The sequence below is a fragment of the Typopeltis vanoorti genome, chromosome 25, assembly GCF_054136105.1.
Source record: "Typopeltis vanoorti isolate ZY-2024b chromosome 25, IOZ_Tvanoo_1.0, whole genome shotgun sequence".
Taxonomy (NCBI): domain Eukaryota; kingdom Metazoa; phylum Arthropoda; class Arachnida; order Uropygi; family Thelyphonidae; genus Typopeltis; species Typopeltis vanoorti.
In genome coordinates, this window is record NC_143573.1 from 53,009,781 (window position 1) to 53,028,551 (window position 18,771).

The 18,771-nt window shown below is 37.4% G+C and overlaps 1 protein-coding gene across 10 annotated transcripts in view; it reads left to right on the forward strand.

Moving 5' to 3' along the window:
* Positions 1–18,771, forward strand: part of LOC150092750 (xylosyl- and glucuronyltransferase LARGE1-like) — a 676,688-nt gene that overhangs the window by 95,237 nt on the left and 562,680 nt on the right. For all 10 annotated transcript variants that reach the window (XM_090414755.1, XM_090414753.1, XM_090414752.1 and 7 more), the window contains one exon: positions 355–561. The gene's annotated coding sequence lies outside the window, so the exon portion shown is untranslated. The remainder of the gene's footprint in view (positions 1–354; positions 562–18,771) is intronic.

The window sequence follows — 18,771 nt, forward strand, 5'->3', positions numbered from 1 at the left end:
CATCCATAAACTTTTATGAACTTCGAATAAATTTCTTTTGGCGTTAAACCTTCTTTTAAAAGAATTTTATAGCACGATACTCAATTTTATCCGTTTCAAGTGATACAGACAACATTTTGGCTTCCGACAGCTGTATAAAAAACTACTTGATAGAATGAATTGCAATTTCATATGGATGCTTATGACAGATGTACCAACTTAGAAAAAAAATCTTTCTGATAGTGTTGCCATTTATGATCGATGCCGAGAAATTTTCAGACCATCCATGTATATTATTTGAAAAATTTAAAAATTAGTATGTTCTGTAAGCAGCATAGGAAAAACACATGAAATACTTTTTTGATATCATTTTAGATATTGAGTACTTTCTCGTGGAGGCAGACTGTCCATGGGAATCACTCGGTAAATGACAGGTTGAAACACGCTTCTTAGATCTCTTTAAGCCATCATCAACACTGGAAGGATCGTATGAGCCAATTTCCGAATATTTCTGAAGCCGTTCCTTGTTCTACCTAACTACCTCTACTTTCGGATATAGCGTATTGTATATGAAATAATAAGGTATTCTATTTATTTTTAATATTATTTGTCCTTTCATTTATTACCATTGTTCTTTGCATTTATTGTTTTTTTTTAAATCTGTTTCTGCAAGTTACACGTACTTATAAACATTGAGAAATATTCAATAATAATTGGTTATAGCTTAGGTACCAAACGACATTTGAAATGTTTTATGTTTTAAAAAAAATTGCGCGTCATTTATATATCAATTTATGAAATAAAATTATTTATATGTTCAAACATAACAACAAGGCTTTCAATTCTCAATGAAAATATTATATTTAATAAATATAATATTTTCATTGTGAATTGCAAAAATATTAAATAAAATTGCAAGAATTTCAACTGTGAATTGCAAAAATATTAAATAAAATTGAGAATCACATGCGAATCAAAAATCAATATTTCAAGGTGTACAGAATCTCTGTTGACACGAGAATTCTTGGCATTTTTCCTAAAAAATTGTCAAATTTGGATGACAGACTTCATATCCAGGGATTACGTTTTTCCCTATAAACTTCTGAATTTTAAGCTTTCTTTTTTAAACTTCTTAAAATTTTTTGTCAGGTTTTATTAATATATTTTAGAAACAAATTAGCTTCATGAACCACACTTTTAAAAATCTTCGTAAATTACACATTATAGGTTTTTTTTTTAATTTTTTCTCAGATTTTCTGTCAGTTAATTTTCTCTTAATGCAATTTCTCTAGTTTTATTGACATTCTGTTAAATTACTGAAGGAGAAATAGAGAAAATTGGGTAGAAAATAAAGGTCTTTCAAGAACCGATAATCTTGTCAATAAAGCTATACTTTTCCTAACAAAAAAAGTGGCTTCGTTCTTTGTTACTGTAAACAATATCCCTTCCAGATAAATAATGGCCAGCCTACGCAATCGCTTCGGTCAGTAATTTGGAGTTAACTATAGCGGGAACTGGGGGGGGGGGGATATTTATGGGAGGATGAAGTTATCCTGCTGACACTTAGTAATCGAAACAGTAATTACAGAAGTGGTTAAAGATACGAACACTGTTTGTTGTATTTTAAAAAATAATAAAAAATAGGAGTTTGCGGTCGATCTATCAATCTATATTCTCTCTATAACCTAGAGGTATGGAGTTTTGTCGAAAAGCAGCTCTTCATGGATCAATAAAGGATATCCATTGAGTCGCCTGTACATGTCTGGTATGGAGTCGTAGAGCAAGGATGAGATGTTTTCGTAGCATGACAGTGTTTTTAAAATTTTTTTTCTTGAATAAAGCTTTTTTTTCCTAGGTATGAAGGTAGGATTTCTTCCCTGGTAAAATGGACATAATATGTCCTTTTTTACCAAGGAAAAAATCCTACCCTGGTAATTTGGGGGGGGGGGGATTCATATTATGAATCCCCATTCCTCCCTCTACACACACACACACACACACACACACACACACACACACACACACACACACACACACACACACACACACTGATGTGCTATATGATGATCATTACAACATCCTTTCGTGTGTGGAATAAATATATATAAAAAACATTAATAAAAGAAAATATACAACGTCAAAAATCCCAAAGGAAAAACAGTTGATGATTTCATGTTATATTATTCCAATGATATTCTTGTCTTTGAAATTTCTGAATTATTCCTTCTGGTCAACCTTACCATGAATCTGTTGTAATAATGTTACATTTATATTGTTGTTTGTATCTGAGATCTATTTGTATATTTGAAAGTGTATCCGTATTTAATACAGATATTAAATCACAGCGCAGGTGCAAAATATATCATAATAAACCTGAAGCATTCTAACTTTCTACTTCCAAATAACTAACTGTCAAAATCCATGTTAGTCACATTTATCTGCTTTCATAGCGGCAGTGGGAGAGGCGATAATCGCTAAGCTCATTACAGTGAAAGATAGAATTTAGTAGAATAAATAGAGATAATCCTCTCTTATACTCTGTATAACAAATTTTGTTTTCCTCTAGAAACAATGTTATCAATGAGGCAGCACCTATAACGAATTTCCTAACGTCATAACTGGATTCGCCTCCTAATAGATGGACGTTACTGCCATTAATTATGGTTCCTCGATGTACAAATAGCAAAGGCTTCCGGATAACGAAAACTATGACTAGTAAATCAGTTCCGGAATGCTCGAATCGCATAGTTTGTGGCAGCAGACTTTAGAAAGGTAGTAGATAAGAAACTGAAAAAAAAAAAGATAAATATTGGCAACTTTCACGTTGTATTTGTAAACTGAAGTGATTGTTAAGTAATTAAAAAAAACACAAAACTATACTTCGTCACATATTTCGGTTTTGCACAGACAGAGAAATTCAAGAAAATCAATTTTTAATTTGAAGAAGTAACTCCCCGCCACACACACACACACACATGGCATGTTTCAGTGAAAATATACTATTCTCACTCAGAACTTCGTTTAACAGATTCTATGAATCTCAATAGCTCTTCAGGTCATCTTACAAATGCTCATTTTAATTAAAATGGAAGTTGTGAGCACGTCGATAAACAGAATTCTTATTATGAAGCTATCCCAAGACCATAAACATCCACATTTTCAGAAGGACAATGGGTGCTGTCATTGAAACATGTTCTTCCCCAAAGAAATGTGTCATCACATGCATTCTGTTTTTAAGATGTCTTACTTAGAATCTTAATAAAAAGCCATACAGTTACACACAGATTTCCACTACTGTGTTTCACGTGTCAGCTTGGGTCGGATAGCGGATGACATCTCTTTTTCAACTAGCTGGCTGTGGATTTCGATCCTACTATCGTACGAATGTCTGTAAAAGAGTTTAGTGGAAGATTGTTTATATCTTCCTGTATAAAATCAAACCCTGTTTATTAGTCTTGAATCAGCATGAAAAAAAGTTACCTTTGATCTCTCAAGTAACGATTCCAGATTATAATACTTCGGTTCACCTAAGTTCGGTGCATTTGTTCTGTAGCTCTCAACTTTTATCAACTAAAACATATATATAACTTCCATCCATGAAAATTGTAAACCTATAGTACATTAATATTGTGTTATCCACTCCAGACATTGTCTCGCTTGAACAATTGCTTACGCTCTTTTCAAAGTCTAAACCTGTCCAGTTATTACTAAATATGTTCCCATCTTTAAAAGAAAGTCTAAATATTTGGGAAACTCCTGTCATAAACAGATAAAACATACCTGATACATGCCTTCTTAGAAATTTCATTTTTAACAAATTATAATTCAGAAACGTCATTTGAAATCTTTAATAGCATTAGCGCCCTAATTTCTGCACAAATGTTCTCCTATGGGGCTGAACAAGCCCCAGACAGTCCAACGGCTGAAGGAGAAAATTCGTGCAGAAATTAGGGCGCTGTAGCTAGAAACATTAACAGCTGTCATGGAACATACCGTGAAAAGGGCCCATCTTTGTAAAGCCGAAAATGAAAGACATTTACGTGATGTGATTTTCATAACTAACAAAATCTCTAGGTGTTCTGAATTTCGTTAACAAAAAAAGAATAAAAATAATTAATAAACAAAAAAGTTATTAAATATTGAAACCCCTTCGTGACTTATAGGCCATCCTGTATTTAAAAAAAAATACAGGGGGGAGACGATAGGTTGGTCTAGAGACCAACACGGAACTTTTTCAAGTAACTTCAGGTCTCCAGTAAGATGGCAATGATCTCACACGGACGATGGAATTTATCTCCTACCAGTGGCGGATCGTCCATAAGAGCTGCAGCCTCCTCCACCATAAAATGAAAGTTCCTGTTTTATTATCGCCGTTCTTAAAGTTTTATATATTTATCTAAAACCCGTTATTTCCTTGTTTGCAATACAATACCGCTCGATAGCAGTAGTTGTATTTTGCAATAGTCAATGTGCTGTGCAGGCTAGGGCTAGTATACTCAACGCTGGGGCTGCATTCAGTGCAGACCGCACCAAACCGCTACCTAGTGGGGTAACGAGTGATTTATGTGCAGTTGGGCTGGTTAGTATTGCAGTCCCACCACTACAAATTCTTACGAGCCGCCATTTTCTCCTACCTAAACACAATCACAAACATCCATACCCCGGCATGATTCGAACCCACAGCAAGTTGATTGGAAAGTGCATACGCTAACTACCTTAACCAACCGGTATTTGTTTCTTATGCAATTGTATCTTATGTGCACATGCTCTCGAGATGCATGGCATATATCTTTCAAGAGTGATCCCAAATGTTCGGAATTTCTACATCGTCATTTTATAATTTCATAGAATGACAATCGCAAACATTATTCAACAAAATATAAACTACTATGAACCAAATATAAGGATTATGAATTTATTGATAAAAAAAAAGAAGTGGTCTGACACCAATCATTGAAAATTTGACCACGTGACTTGAGAAACCTCTCAGGTTGTCTGTCACGTAGGCATAATGACCTCAAGCTATGATTGGGGTGCATAATCATAAGTAAAATAATGTACTGAACATTGATAATGGAATAGTGAAAAGAAAGAAGCTGTTAACGTGATTGGGATCTATAAAAATAAAAAGCAGAAAATATCTTCATTTGTGTTTCAAATGAGTTAATTATGTAAAAAAATGATACCCTGCATTACTTTACGCTAGAAGTCGATTATCAATGTGATTCATTGGTCTGTGTTTATGGTTTAGGAATTAAATAAAAATATCAGAAGAACAGTAAATCGCTTTAAATTCCTTAACTATGCAAACTCGAGATAAGATCAATAGAAACGCTTCTGCACCCCCCCCTCCCCACATACAGATTTTCAGATGTAAGCAGCATCGCTAAAGGAAAAAAACTAATCCAAACCACAATAAGAGTGAAAAGAAGTAGGTAGAAAAGTGAACAGTATATCCTTAAAAAAAAAGCAGCTGAGTCATCCCGTTATCAGTCGATTATCGAAAAAGATTTAACCAAAAGTGCTGCAAAAAGAGAAATTTAAGGAAAACGGAAAAAGGAAAGTAGCTAATCAACAAAATGGCCAACAAATTGCTGATGGGCACATTTTGTACGTGTTCTAAAGAAAGGTAACTATATAGTTTTGCTTCTTCCATCGTGTTGTAAAAGTTTTTCATGCAATAAACCAATATTTCGGTGAAACTGGTAACATACGGATTTATTGGGGTGTATGTACAAGAATATTAATTCGCATACAAAAAATACAAGTAATCAAATGTCCATGATCGCGAATATCTGATAATTATACACGTATGACTGCTGTGAATAAGATCTTGTTGATAGTTCAACATCATTTATCAGCGACAAAATAATATAAAATATAGCAGAAAACTGCAACTTAGAAATGGCTATTTTAGCGAAAAGAATAAAATTTAGGTTAAGGAGAATGAACAAACCAAACATAGAAAATGAAAACACTTAAAATGAGTTACATGAACTAAAATTTCAGTTATAAACTGAATTAAAAAAAAGATAAAAAACTTTGAAAACAGTTCATCGGAACACATTAATCAATATTATGATTAATGTGTTTCGAAACCATTCTGTCGAAATTTTCGAAACCCATTATCAAATAATATAACCTATAAAAAAAGAACCAGTTTTCGCATTATATAAAGTGGGAGTCAAGTTGATGGGAGTTCCAAAATTATATCATCAAGTCACGCTTTATGTGACATGATGATGCATTTTTTATGGATTCAGTTTTGAAAGACATTTTGCCAAAATCTGAAATTTTGTAACTCTTCGGTCTGTGTTATTATTATTATTTTTAAATAGGAGAATATGTTCGTGTCTTCAAGTGTATGCACTTAAAGACACGCCTGTTTCAGGGTTGCAACCAACACACTACGTGCTGGATTGAAAGAGGCAACCTTTGCAATATCTTCCTATTCCCGAATATTAAAGCTATATGTATGGAATTACATAACACAGGCGGAACATTATGGCGATTATAGCGATATAGGTTGGTCGATTGGTAGAGTCTTCGCTACTAATGGCTCATGCAAAAAGTTAAGTTTATGCGCGGTTTGTGGTTGGAAGGGGATCAATTGTTCGATGCTGTTGGAACACTCTCCCTCAGTGAGAGTTTGGACTCCCTGGAGGTGTCACATAATAATATTTAAGTTCAGAACTTTAATTTTTGAAAACGAAAGGCTCATACTTCCGAAATTGCATACTTTTATGGTATAACTTATACAATATTATAAAATTATCAGTGATGCACAGTGCCTTTTATATTATAATATATAATACAATTATATTATGAATTATATAATAATAATAACAGCAATACGTCAATGAATGTGAGATTGTTCTTATTTAATATAGCAAAACTACTTCATAATAAGTACCTTTTAAGAGCGGTAAAATATTTTTGGCTTTTGTCTCCATTCATCAAGATTTCTTTCGGGGTACTGAATACGCCCACTTCAGTTTATCGCTTTCAAATAGTAACATTCGACGAAATCATTGGAAAGAAAAACGGATCTTTAGATAATAAGCACGTTCTTATCTTTCAAAGTACAACTCTATCTTCATACATTGGTGGTTATCTGATGATCTGTTTTCCTTTAAATTCTAATCGTATGCTTAATGATTCGGTAAACACTACTGAGGTGCTGCACGAGAAATTCTTCTTAGCTCTCGGTAACATCTAGCATCGATTAAGAAATCAGGAAGCTATGGTTATAATCAGCAGTCACTCACTCGATTGAGAAACTTACTGAACCTCACCTATAATTAATGCTTTCTTTTTCTCTGCATATTTCAAGTCGTTAAGAGCTAGAGATTAAGTTAGACAATGCTTGACATAAAGAATATATCATCTCGCTTCTTTCTAGAATGCTTTATGTGCAGTACCGAAAACCACCGATATTATAAATACTGTATATTTGTACAGAGAATCTGATGATTTTTTCCCTTCAGTTTGTCATTATGGGTACGAATAAAATGGTGTTCAATCAAACAATGAGGATTAAAATGCTATCCAATCAAAGAACCGCCATTAATCTAATGTTTTAATAGCTAATTTTCCTAAGGCTATCGAAGCACGAGCAAAAATATCCTATCTCCCAAAATTAAAACGTATATTTCACATCCAGAAAGGGAAATATCGTAAGAATGAAATGTTAAAATGTTTAAAAGAATCGATAAGAACAGAATGCCGAATAAAAAAAAAATACTGCAGGCTGGAATTATACTAGCAGACATCCAGCGGAACCAAGGAAGATATCAAGCAGACGTATGTAGAATATTAAGCAGATTGCTTTGAGGAAAAAGGAAATTAAACTCTAATAGGATGACAAGAAGCATGTTTTACCATATCATGAGGCTGTTGCATCGCATAAGAATATGGGAATGATGATAGACTTCATACAGAAAAAAAAATCTTTAGAGGGATAAAGTGAATTAACTATGACAACCGTAACATATAAATATTGCTAACATACAAACATTGAGGTTTGCAGAATCTATCGAAAAGCGTATATTAAGAAACAACAAAGTTAAATATTACTAGGGTAAAAGATATTTTAATCTGTTTTCCTTAATAATATTGTTTATACCACTATGAAGTAGTAATAACGAAAACTTACATCTAACTTTAACGTTTCTTATCGTCTCCATGTTTTCAATTTTGTTTTCAGAATGAGTGATTTTGCTTTTATTCGCTCTTATTATCTGATTTATTTATTGTACTGTTCAAATAATACAATCAGTTTTATAGGTTCAGGTTTTAATACTGAAACTTTAAATTTTAATTTGCGTTTACAGTTTATGATCGTCTTTACTCATTTAAATAGGTTTTGGAGTTAATACACAAATTTTATCTTCGCCAAATTTAGTTTCCAACTTGAAAAAAAAATTACCTTTTGTGACAAGAACATTATCGTATCGAAGAGTCTGAATGTTTCACTAAGTTTTGGTATATTCACTGATTTGTATTTTTGTATGTTGACTATTGAATAAAAAAATATTGACCGGCATCTCCTTGAAAATAAAACTGCGCTTATTATTCATTAATAATTCATAACTTACTCGATAGATTTCTCCAAGAGCAATCTGTAGATGTATTACATTAGCCCGATTCTTCATGACCAATATAGTCTACCCTGAATGATTTTGAAAGCAGTTTGAATTATATATGAACTGCTGGATTATTGATCTCACACCAAATAAGTATATCCTTTTTGAATTTAAAGAATACTTTACGTTACTTCATTCAGAGCAATAGTTCACATATACGAGGAGTTATACTAATATGAGTATTAGTATAACTCCTCGTTATATTAAATTTATACTGAAACATTTTCATTAGACTAAAAAAAAAATTTTTTTTCAGCTAGTACCTCAGGTATCGATTTTTGGAGTAAGCAGGATATTTTCTGCCTATACTGGAAACCTGAGCTTTGAACCCTCACAACCTCAGAACAGTCAATTATAAAACTCAGACGGTTTCATATAATAACTAGGCAGAATTAGAAATACGAGAGGGTAACAGTTGTGATCTGCCATATCCTTGTTTTCTTTCATCTATGCACATTGGCTAAAGATGGTGCTAATCTTCTGTCGATGACGAAAGCGGAGATAGGCCGCCAATCGTCTGTATTTACCTTCTGCTTTACTCTACGTCTTTTTATTCCCCAAAGGTAGTAGAAAGGGATAGATAGTTTTCTTTTTTCTTTTTCAGGGAAACAACTCTTTTGATGACAGCTATATTTTGATAAGAGGTGCACATCCTCATCATTGAAAACAAACAAATATAGTTTATTTCATTCTTGAATATTTTTATTGATGTGAAAACGTGACAGAAATAAATTTGGATTCATGTTTAACTACATTATTATTTTAGTTCGAGTGAATTTGTCTTCAAGTGTGAAACAATTTTCAATTTAAATTACTTGCTTTCATAATTTTTGATGTTATTGAGGTACACAAATGACGGCGTTCATTTTCGTAATTGATGTGAATATTCATTAATCATTTCAATGGGTTTTTTTTCTTTTTAGCCTGAGCTAATATAATTTCAGAATGTACTGTCAGGCCCCTTATTGTTCCGGATATGTGAGGCTAGGGTGGCCAGTCCTGTTTTAGTAGATCCATATCGCAGAACGCAGAACGCTACTGTCTATAAGGGTGAAGCATAATGCTTTTAATCCCTGCTGTCTGATAGGTTACTGTGTAGGGAAAAATTTATGAGCTACGTGCTCAGCCCGAGTTGGGCAAATTATTGATCTTGGAAGGAAACTAGGATGGTCTTAGGTCGTCTATATTTGCATAATTCCGATTCATCATAATTTGCTGCTTGTTGAACTAGTTCATTTGGATGTGAGGACGATTTTGAGAAGTACTTTACTGCGAGAGATTGCAGGAAAGAGTAGATATAAGGGATATTTGTGTCTCGATGAAGTTGAACATTTCTAATGTACCATGGTGCATTTGAGATCATGCGTAAGCATTTATTTTGCAGTCTTTGCAGTTTAAGGATATTTGAGTTTGAAGTGTGGCTCCAGGCGGGGGTACGCATAAGTAATAATGGCCGAATCATCAACTGATAGAGGAGTAATTTGATTTTAATATCTAGTTTGCTGTTCCTATTGATAATGATTTTGATGCCTTTTTCACATAAGGATTTTGTATGCGAGCTGAAGGTTAGTTTTCTACCTAGCAGAATACCTAGATATTTGGCTTCTCTTTTCCAGGGAATCCTGATGTTAAATAGAAAGATGTCTTCTTTGGGAGATGTTGAATTTTTTGTGAACAGAAGAGCACTGCTTTTTTGAGGGTTTACTTGCAGTCTCCAATTGGAGAACCGGTGTTCCAATTTCAGCAGATTATCTTGTAGTTTCTTTGAAACAAGATGCGGTTTAAGAGATCTGGCCAGTATTGCTGTATCGTCGGCATAGAGAGCAATGATAGATGATGTCGGGTTATGCGGGATGTCCGCCATGTAAATCAAGAAAAAAGCATCGGCGCCAGGAGGGATCCTTGGGACACTCCAGCCAAGATCCACCGCTGGGTAGAAACCGCCCCATTTAGTTTAACTTGCATACGTCTTCCAGAAAGAAAGGACTTAATGAGGTGGATCAGATCCAGTGGAATGCCGGCTAAAATCAACTTGTATAGGAGTCCAAAGTGCCATAATTTATCTAAGGCCTTCTCTAAGTCAAGAAAGACTGCTCCGGTGTATTGATGCCAGTTGAAGCTGGTGGTAATTGTATTCAACTAGTCTATGGGTCTGTTGAGCAGTGCTGTGGACTTTGCGAAAACCAAACTGCTCTATAGGTAGGATATTTAGCTTGTTAACAGAAACTTGAATTTTGGAGAGGATGACTCTTTCAGCGATTTTGCCCAAATTGGAAATAAGACTGATGGGGATAACTTTGTGGCAGCTGTGGGTGCTTATCAGGCTTATAAATAGGAACCACATCTGCCAACTTCCAAGCATAGGGAAAGTATTTTAATCTAAGCATGGCATTTATTATTGTTGTAAGATGTACAATGGCCTTTCGGGATATCAATTTAATAACTTTATTTGGGATGCCGTCAGGTCCAGGAGCTTTTTTATTTTTTAAATTTTGTATGATGTCGTAGATTTCGGCTGGAGAAGTAGGTGTGAGTTGGCTGGTACAAGTATCACACTGTTTTAGTACGTATATGACGTGGCGGTGGATTTTATAAATATGATTGAAGTTCAGGTTATCATAAGATGGACTGCACTGCTGTTTTAAGTTTTTGACTATAGTTTCAACTTTTTCAGCAAAGGGAAACTAAACCACTCTTGAAGGTGATTTGAATAGGATGAGAACGTTCATTATCTGTTTCTTCGCGTGTAATGCGTCCGATTTGTAAAAACGGACTACTTCGCTTAAATACCCTTGTTGAATACTCTTCATTTTTCACAGACATACTTTAAAGATAACGGTTGCACTTATTACGATAAAGAGCCAAGAGGCTATTTTTCCGGCAGCGTAAATTAAGTTAAGGGGATAAAAACTCCCTCATTATTTTAAAGCCGGATACGAAACTCGGAGATCGAAATCTCAGAGTTTCATGCCGAAGAACTATCGGCGAGTCCAAGTGTAAGTCATCACTTGGGTGGTACAGCACTATGGCAACTCGTGTCAAAGGTGGAGCAAGATCCGTCACTATCCTTAATATTTTCTCATAATGTAAAACGCAGCTCCTAGGAGATGTATTACTGTTTTACATTATGAGGAGAGGTCACTACCTAGACCGGTTTTTTCGACCTTTATTGAGGTCTCATCAGTGAGTAAGAATGGGAGTTCATATCTTTCATCACCGGCCTATGGTCTAAAAGTTGTGCTGTGGGCCAGCAGGTAGTGAGAGGGGAAGAGAAAAAAGGTAGAATAGGATAGTAGTAGATAATAAAGAGGCCTCAGTCGACCTGTTTGGCTATATAACCTATTAAGAGGTTTGTGGCCAAACAGATCTGCCGACATCATCTCCCTGCATCCTTTCTTACAGCTTTCGACTTGCAACCATCTTTTAAGATGTCTGACAGACGAAAAAAGCAAAAACAAATAAAAGAGAAAACAAAATAAATTGAACTAGAAAACAAAAAATCAATTCTGAAGTGGATCTGAGGGAAAAACTTGAATAACTTTGTATAAACAAAAAAGGACAAGTGAATTGCGAATTTGGGATTGCAAATGAAAAAAAAGAAAGAAATGAATTCTGAAGTAATTCTGATAAAGAGCTGGTACGACTTTTAAGAGGAAAAACCAAGTGGATTTCAAATTTGGGGGGAGAGCCCGGCCTGAGTGATACAACCCACAGGTGGCTGCACCGCCTCGATGTAAGCCTTCGCAGCTCGGGTTCTCGGGTCTACTCCCTCTTATGTGGATTAATCATAAACCTGTTGGGACAAATGAATTGTTTGACCCGGTAATTCTTTTGGAAAAATCCCTCATGATCCATGGATATTTCTTTTCGATATCTGATCGTGTCAGACCCTTCAACGTGTTGCAAAACTGCCTTTTCTCCTCCTCGTTTAGGTCCAGATGACCGTTTAGTTGGGGAAGACGCGACCTTGTTTATGTCTCTGGTATAGAGTTGTCCCCATTCAAATCTTGTGCTCCTTTCATAAAATAAGAAAGTGGGTTCCCCTTCTGTAACCATTTTTCTGAATAGTTTTTCAGCAGTTGCGATGGGCCCTTTAAAAGTCTTTAAAAGTACGGAACCATTTTCTGTGCAACCGTCAAACCAGTCTGATATGGGATTTTCTGTTTCTTCTATAGGTTTTTTGTTGTCTCTTTTTCCTCGCTCACTTTCTTCTGATGGGGTTACTTCTTCAGTTTCTTCTTAGTTTTCTATTCTGACTTCCCTTTCTTCGTCTTCCTCATAATCTCATGCTTCTGCTAGGCTTCTATTATCTGGTTTTTGTTCTCTTTGTTTCTCCTTCTTCTGGGGTGATAGGTCTTTTTGCTTTGTTATTACTTCTTCTTCTACAGCTTCTCCCACTTAAGTGGGGTCACTGTTTGTTATGAGTCTCCTCCACACCTTCCTGTCTTGGGCTGTCACCACAACCAAGTTCTTGATCTTCAAGTCCTCTTCTACCAGCTCCCTCCATCTCTTCTTTGACTGGCCACGCTTCCGCCTTCCTTGCACATCCATCTGCATGACCCTTCTTCCCACATATTAGTCCTCCCTTCTCATCACATGACCAAACCATCTCAACCTTGCCTCCTGTATTTTCGCTCCTAAGTTCGTAACTTTCACTGTTCCCCTGACATAGTCATTTCTCAGGTGATCCTTTCTGGTCACACCGCACATCCACCTAAGCATTCTCATCTCTGCTACTTCCACCCTGCTGATGTTATTTTTCCTCAGGGCCACAGTTTCTATAGCATATGTCATAGCTGGCCTCACTACTGTCCTATAAATTTTGCCTTTCAGATTGATCAGCACCCTCTTATCGCATAACACTCCAGCCATCTCCCTCCAGTTCCTCCAACCCGCTTGTATCCTGCATCCCACTTCCTTCTCAGCTCCTCCATCTTCTTCCACTGTTGAACCTAAGTATCTAAAGTCTCTCACCTTCCTGATGACATTTCCTTCCAGCTCCAGATCTGTCTCCTGGCCACCGCCCACTGCGCAACACATATACTCTGTCTAACTTCTGCTCAGTCTCATACCTCTCTCTTCCAGTACTTTTCTCCATCTTTCCAGTTTAGTTTCAGCTTCTTCTTGAATCTACACACAGCAAGATGTCATCTGCATACCACATTGTCCAAGGTGCATCTTCTCTCACCTCCTCTGTTACTACCTCCATCACAATATTAAAAAGAAACGGACTTAATGCTGACCCTTGATGCAAGCCAACTGTTACTTGAAAACTTTCTGTCTGTCCCAAACAGGTCCAAACACTTGTCTTCACATTTCTGTACATTTCCAGCACCAACCTGACATATTTCTCCAGCACCTTCTTCTCCCTCAGACACCTCCAGACTTCTTGCCTATCGTATGCTTTCTCCAGATCAATAAATACCAGATGTAGCTCCCTTTGTTTCTCTCGATATTTTTCCATCATCTGTCGTAACCCAAAGATAGCATCTGTTGTTGATCTACCAGGCATGAAGCCAAATTGTTCCTTTGCAATCTCCACCTCCTCCCTCAATCTACCATCAAGAACCCTTTCTAGGATTTTCACTGTGTGGGACATCAACTTTATTCCTCTGTAATTTTTACAGTCTTGTGCATCCCCTTTACCCTTGTAGATGGGAACAAGAGTACTCTCCCTCCATTCCTCGGGTATATTTTCCTGTTGGCAAACTTTCATGAACAGGTCCCACAGCAGGTCAATTCCCTCTTCCCCCAGTGCCTTCCATGCCTCCACTGGAATTCTGTCGGGCCCACCGTTTTTCCATTCCTCATCCTCTTCATGGCCTCTGTCACTTCCATTCTACTGATGTTCTGCACCATCCCCTCAGAAGGCTGCCCATCTCCTCTGTGAGTCCTTGCATTTTCCTCATTCAGAAGTCCCTCAAAGTATATTTTCCATCTGTTTCTTATGTCCACATCCCTCCATAATACTCTTCCTTCAGCATCTTTGATCTGCCTCACATGTAAGATGTCCTTAGCTGCTTTATTTCTACATTTCGCTAGTTGGTAAATTTTTCTCTCTCCTTCCTTTGTTTCTAATTGATCATACAGATCTTGATATGCCATGGCCTTCGCCTGTGCCACAACTCTCTTGGCTTCTTGCTTTCTCTCTTTGTACACCTCTCTGTCCTCTTCCACTCTTGACTCATCCCACTTCTGCTTTGCCTTCCTCTTAGCTGTCACTGCCACTTGTACATCATTATTCCACCACCAACTTTCCTTCTGCTCTCTAATCTTTCCAGATGTCTCACCAAGCACCTCGATTGCACAGCTCAGGATTACTTTTGAATTATGTTTCCACCAATCTTGTACACTTTCCAGTCCATTCCGAAATCCTCTCTAACACTCTCTCCCTAAAACGATGCTTTGTTATTACTGGCTTCCATTTCTTCTGCTTCTGTGCTTTCATTGGTGGTCTCTTCCGTCTCGATGTGAGTTTTCCTTGCGTTACGTTTCTTTTTTTTTTCCCTTTATTTTCCATTCTGAGTTTTTCGTGGTGGTGGTTTGATTTCCTGTTGTTACTGTGACGATAGCTGGGGGTTGGATGACTGGAGAGTCTTCTGGCTCAGTTGTTTTAGGCTCCTCTGCTGTTTTGCCTATAGCTGGAATGTCGTCCTGTTTTGTGGATTCAGGTTTATTTACTGAAGTGGTTGCTGGAGTTGGCGATATAGCGCCTCCTATTCGTTCTGCCTGTGTCCTGTTGGGACAAACGTCGACCTTGTGGGTTGTATTTCCACATTTCAGGCAAGGTGCCTCCACTGAGCTAGGGCATGTCCTGCCGCCATGCGGTTCCTGCATTTGTTCTTGGGGCAGCCTGCGCCTAGGTGTTCGAGTGATCCGCACCGAAAACATTGCTTTCTTACACCAGGGTAGTTGACTACTACCCTGGCAGAGCCTAGAAATACAAAGTTGGGCCTTCATCTCCATAAGGAAGGTCACCTCGCCGGTCTTCCAGTCGGGATAGTCGGCATCGTTGGTGATTTTGACATCTCGTACGTCTCCCCATTTTGAGAAAACCTTTTTTATTATTTCACTCCCTTCCTCGAGATATTCTACAGGGAAACTTTTTATTCTTAGTGTCTTCAATAAACTTCCTACTACGAAGGGATAGATCTTTTTCCCTTCACATTCTATACCTGCCATTAACTTATTCCTGGTTTCTATATCTTTCACAACTACCTGGTATCTACCTGCTCCATAAGGGATAAAAACAAATATCTTTTGTGTCCCTACTATATCGGCGAGAGCTCTCGCTAACGTCCTCTTCGGTACGTTGGCGTCTGCCTCTATACCGAGGGTCTTCAATCGCGGCAGAAATCAAGTCATTTGGATGAGAGAAAATTCCTCACTAGGAATTAAGTCCCAGAACAGTGGATAGACCTTTAAACCAGGGCCAAGTGGACCCTCAGCACAACTTTTAGACTCCATAGGCCGGTGATGAAAGCTATGAACTCCCATTCTTACTCACTGATGAGACCCCAATAAAGATCGAAACCGGTCTGGGTAGTGACCTCTCCTCATAATGTAAAACAGTAATACATCTCCTAGGAGCTGCGTTTTACATTATGAGAAAATATTAAGGATAGTGACGGAGCTTGCTCTACCTTTGACACGAGTTGCAATAGTGCTGTACCACCCAAGTGATGACTTACGCTTGGACTCACCGATAGTTCTTCGGCATGAAACTCTGAGATTTCAATCTCCGAGTTTCGTATCCGGCTTTAAAATAATGAGGGATTTTTTATCCCTTAACTTGGTTGCACTTATTATTTTAGACTGGAGATTATGTTGAAATATTTGGGTGCTAGATGCAGTTGATGAATCAACTATAATTGACAATTGACAATTGACATTTATGTCTTTAGGGGTGAAGCAAAATGCTTTTCATATTCCCCGCTATCTGTTATGGTTACAGTGAGGGTAAAATTTACGAGCAGTTTGCTCGCCCTGAATGGGCATGGAGATTATACATCGTTATAGGAGGCTAATATAGCTTTTGTTCTTCCATATTTGAATATGTCCGTTGGCTCGTATGCTGCAGCTTGTTGAACCAAATCGTTGGGATGTATGGACGTCTTTATGAAAAACTTGGATGCTAAGGAATGTGGAAAAGAGAGAATATAGGGAATATTTGTGTCTCTTTGGAGTTGATTGTTTCTAACATACCACGGGGCGTTCAGAATCATTCTAAAGCACTTGTTCTGTACTCGCTGTATTTTGATAATGTTAATATTAGAGGTGTGACTCCAGGCCGGAGAGGCATAGGGGATTATAGGATGAATCGTCATCTGGTATAGTTGCAACTTGATTCTGTTGCTGAGCTTGCTATTTCTATTAATTAGCGGATAGATCTGAGCTATGGCTTTAGATGCTTTTGCGCATGCCGACTTGATGTGTTGGTTGAAAGATAGCTTTTTGTCGAGAATCACACCCAGGTAATTTGTTTCTGTCTGCTAGGGAATTTTAGTATTGAATAGTAACACATCTCCTGCAGGAGATATTGGCCTTTTCGAGAAAAGAACGGCTGAGCTTTTCAGGGGGTTGACTTCCAATCTCCACTTGGAGAACCAACCCTCCAGCTTTAGAAGGTTTTCTTGAAGCTTTCTGGTAATGAAATATGGTCTGAGAGATCTGGTTAGTATTGCCGTATCGTCCGCATACAGGGCCAAAATGGAAGTCATCGGATTGTGTGGGATGTCTGACATGTATACAGAAAACAGCAATGGAGCCAGTAGAGATCCCTGCGGCACTCCAGCAAAGATATGGCGCTGGGACGATGTAGAACCGTTGATTTTAACTTGCATTGATCTATTCTGAAGATATGAATGGATTAGATGAACCATTTTAGTGAGGTACCGGCTGAGATAAGTTTGTGCAGGAGTCCAAAATGCCAGATTTTGTCAAATGCTTTGGATAGGTCTAGGAAAACAGCTGCTGTGCACTGGCGCCAGTTGTAACTGGTGGCGATGTATTCGACAATTCTGTGGATTTGCTGGGTAGTACTATGGTGTTGCCGAAAACCAAACTGTTCTTTAGGGAGGATGTTTAGGTCATTTACTGAGGTTTGGAGTCGTGCGAGGATGACCTTCTCTGCAACCTTACCCAGATTGGAGATGAGACTGATTGGACAATAATTCTGCGGTAAGTGTGGGTCTTTGCCTGGCTTATGTATAGGAATCACATCAGCCAGTTTCCAGGTGGAAGGAAAATAGTGAAGTCTTAAGATTGCATTTATTATACTGGTCAGGTGCACTATAGCTTTTCGAGGCAGCAGTTTGATCACCCTATTTGAGATGCTGTCTGGTCCAGGAACTTTATTGTTCTTAAAGTTTATAATGATATCATATAATTCAACAGGTGATGCGGGTGCAATATGGTCAGCACTGGTATCTGGGAGGTTTAATGCATGCCTGACCTGTCTGTGGATTTTGTACAGATGATTGAAATCTAAGTTGTTATAAGAAGGTTTGCACTGATCCTCAATATTTTTTAGTATGGCTTCTGCCTTATCTGCATCTGTGTGGACTAGGCCCTGGTTTGAGATTATGGGGGGAATCAACTATAATCCGTTCAAGGTCAACTAATATGGACAAAAAATGACCTTTAATCTAGGGTGTAGAATTTTCCATCTTGCCTCACTTTAAGACATTAGGTTAAATGGCCGAATCCGCTTCTGCAAGTTCTATAGCTAATAAATGCCGCTTGTGGGCTGATAATATATTTCCGTTGTTTGATATATCTGTCACCCCTTGTGTTCTCTGGGTGGTTGGTTCGTTTTACAAGGGGAGAATGAGAAACTGTTTCTTTAAAACATGCCTCAGAAACTGTGAAAAGTCTATCAAGCTCGTCCAGAGAAGGTTTCTACAACATTTATGCTTTGCGTGGAATTCAGATTGTTTGCCTTGCAGTGAAGAAGTGGATTTTACCAGCCGAGGCAGGTAAAATCATCATCCAGTAATGCACCTTCTAGTTAAAAACATTATAAATGTTCCCTGCATTCTGGAAGAATTCCAATTGAGATATTTTCAACCATGGGAAGCTGGCACACAGAAGCTCTTCGAGTTTTATTTATAGTTCATATTTTCTTGGAAATTACAGACCAAAAATA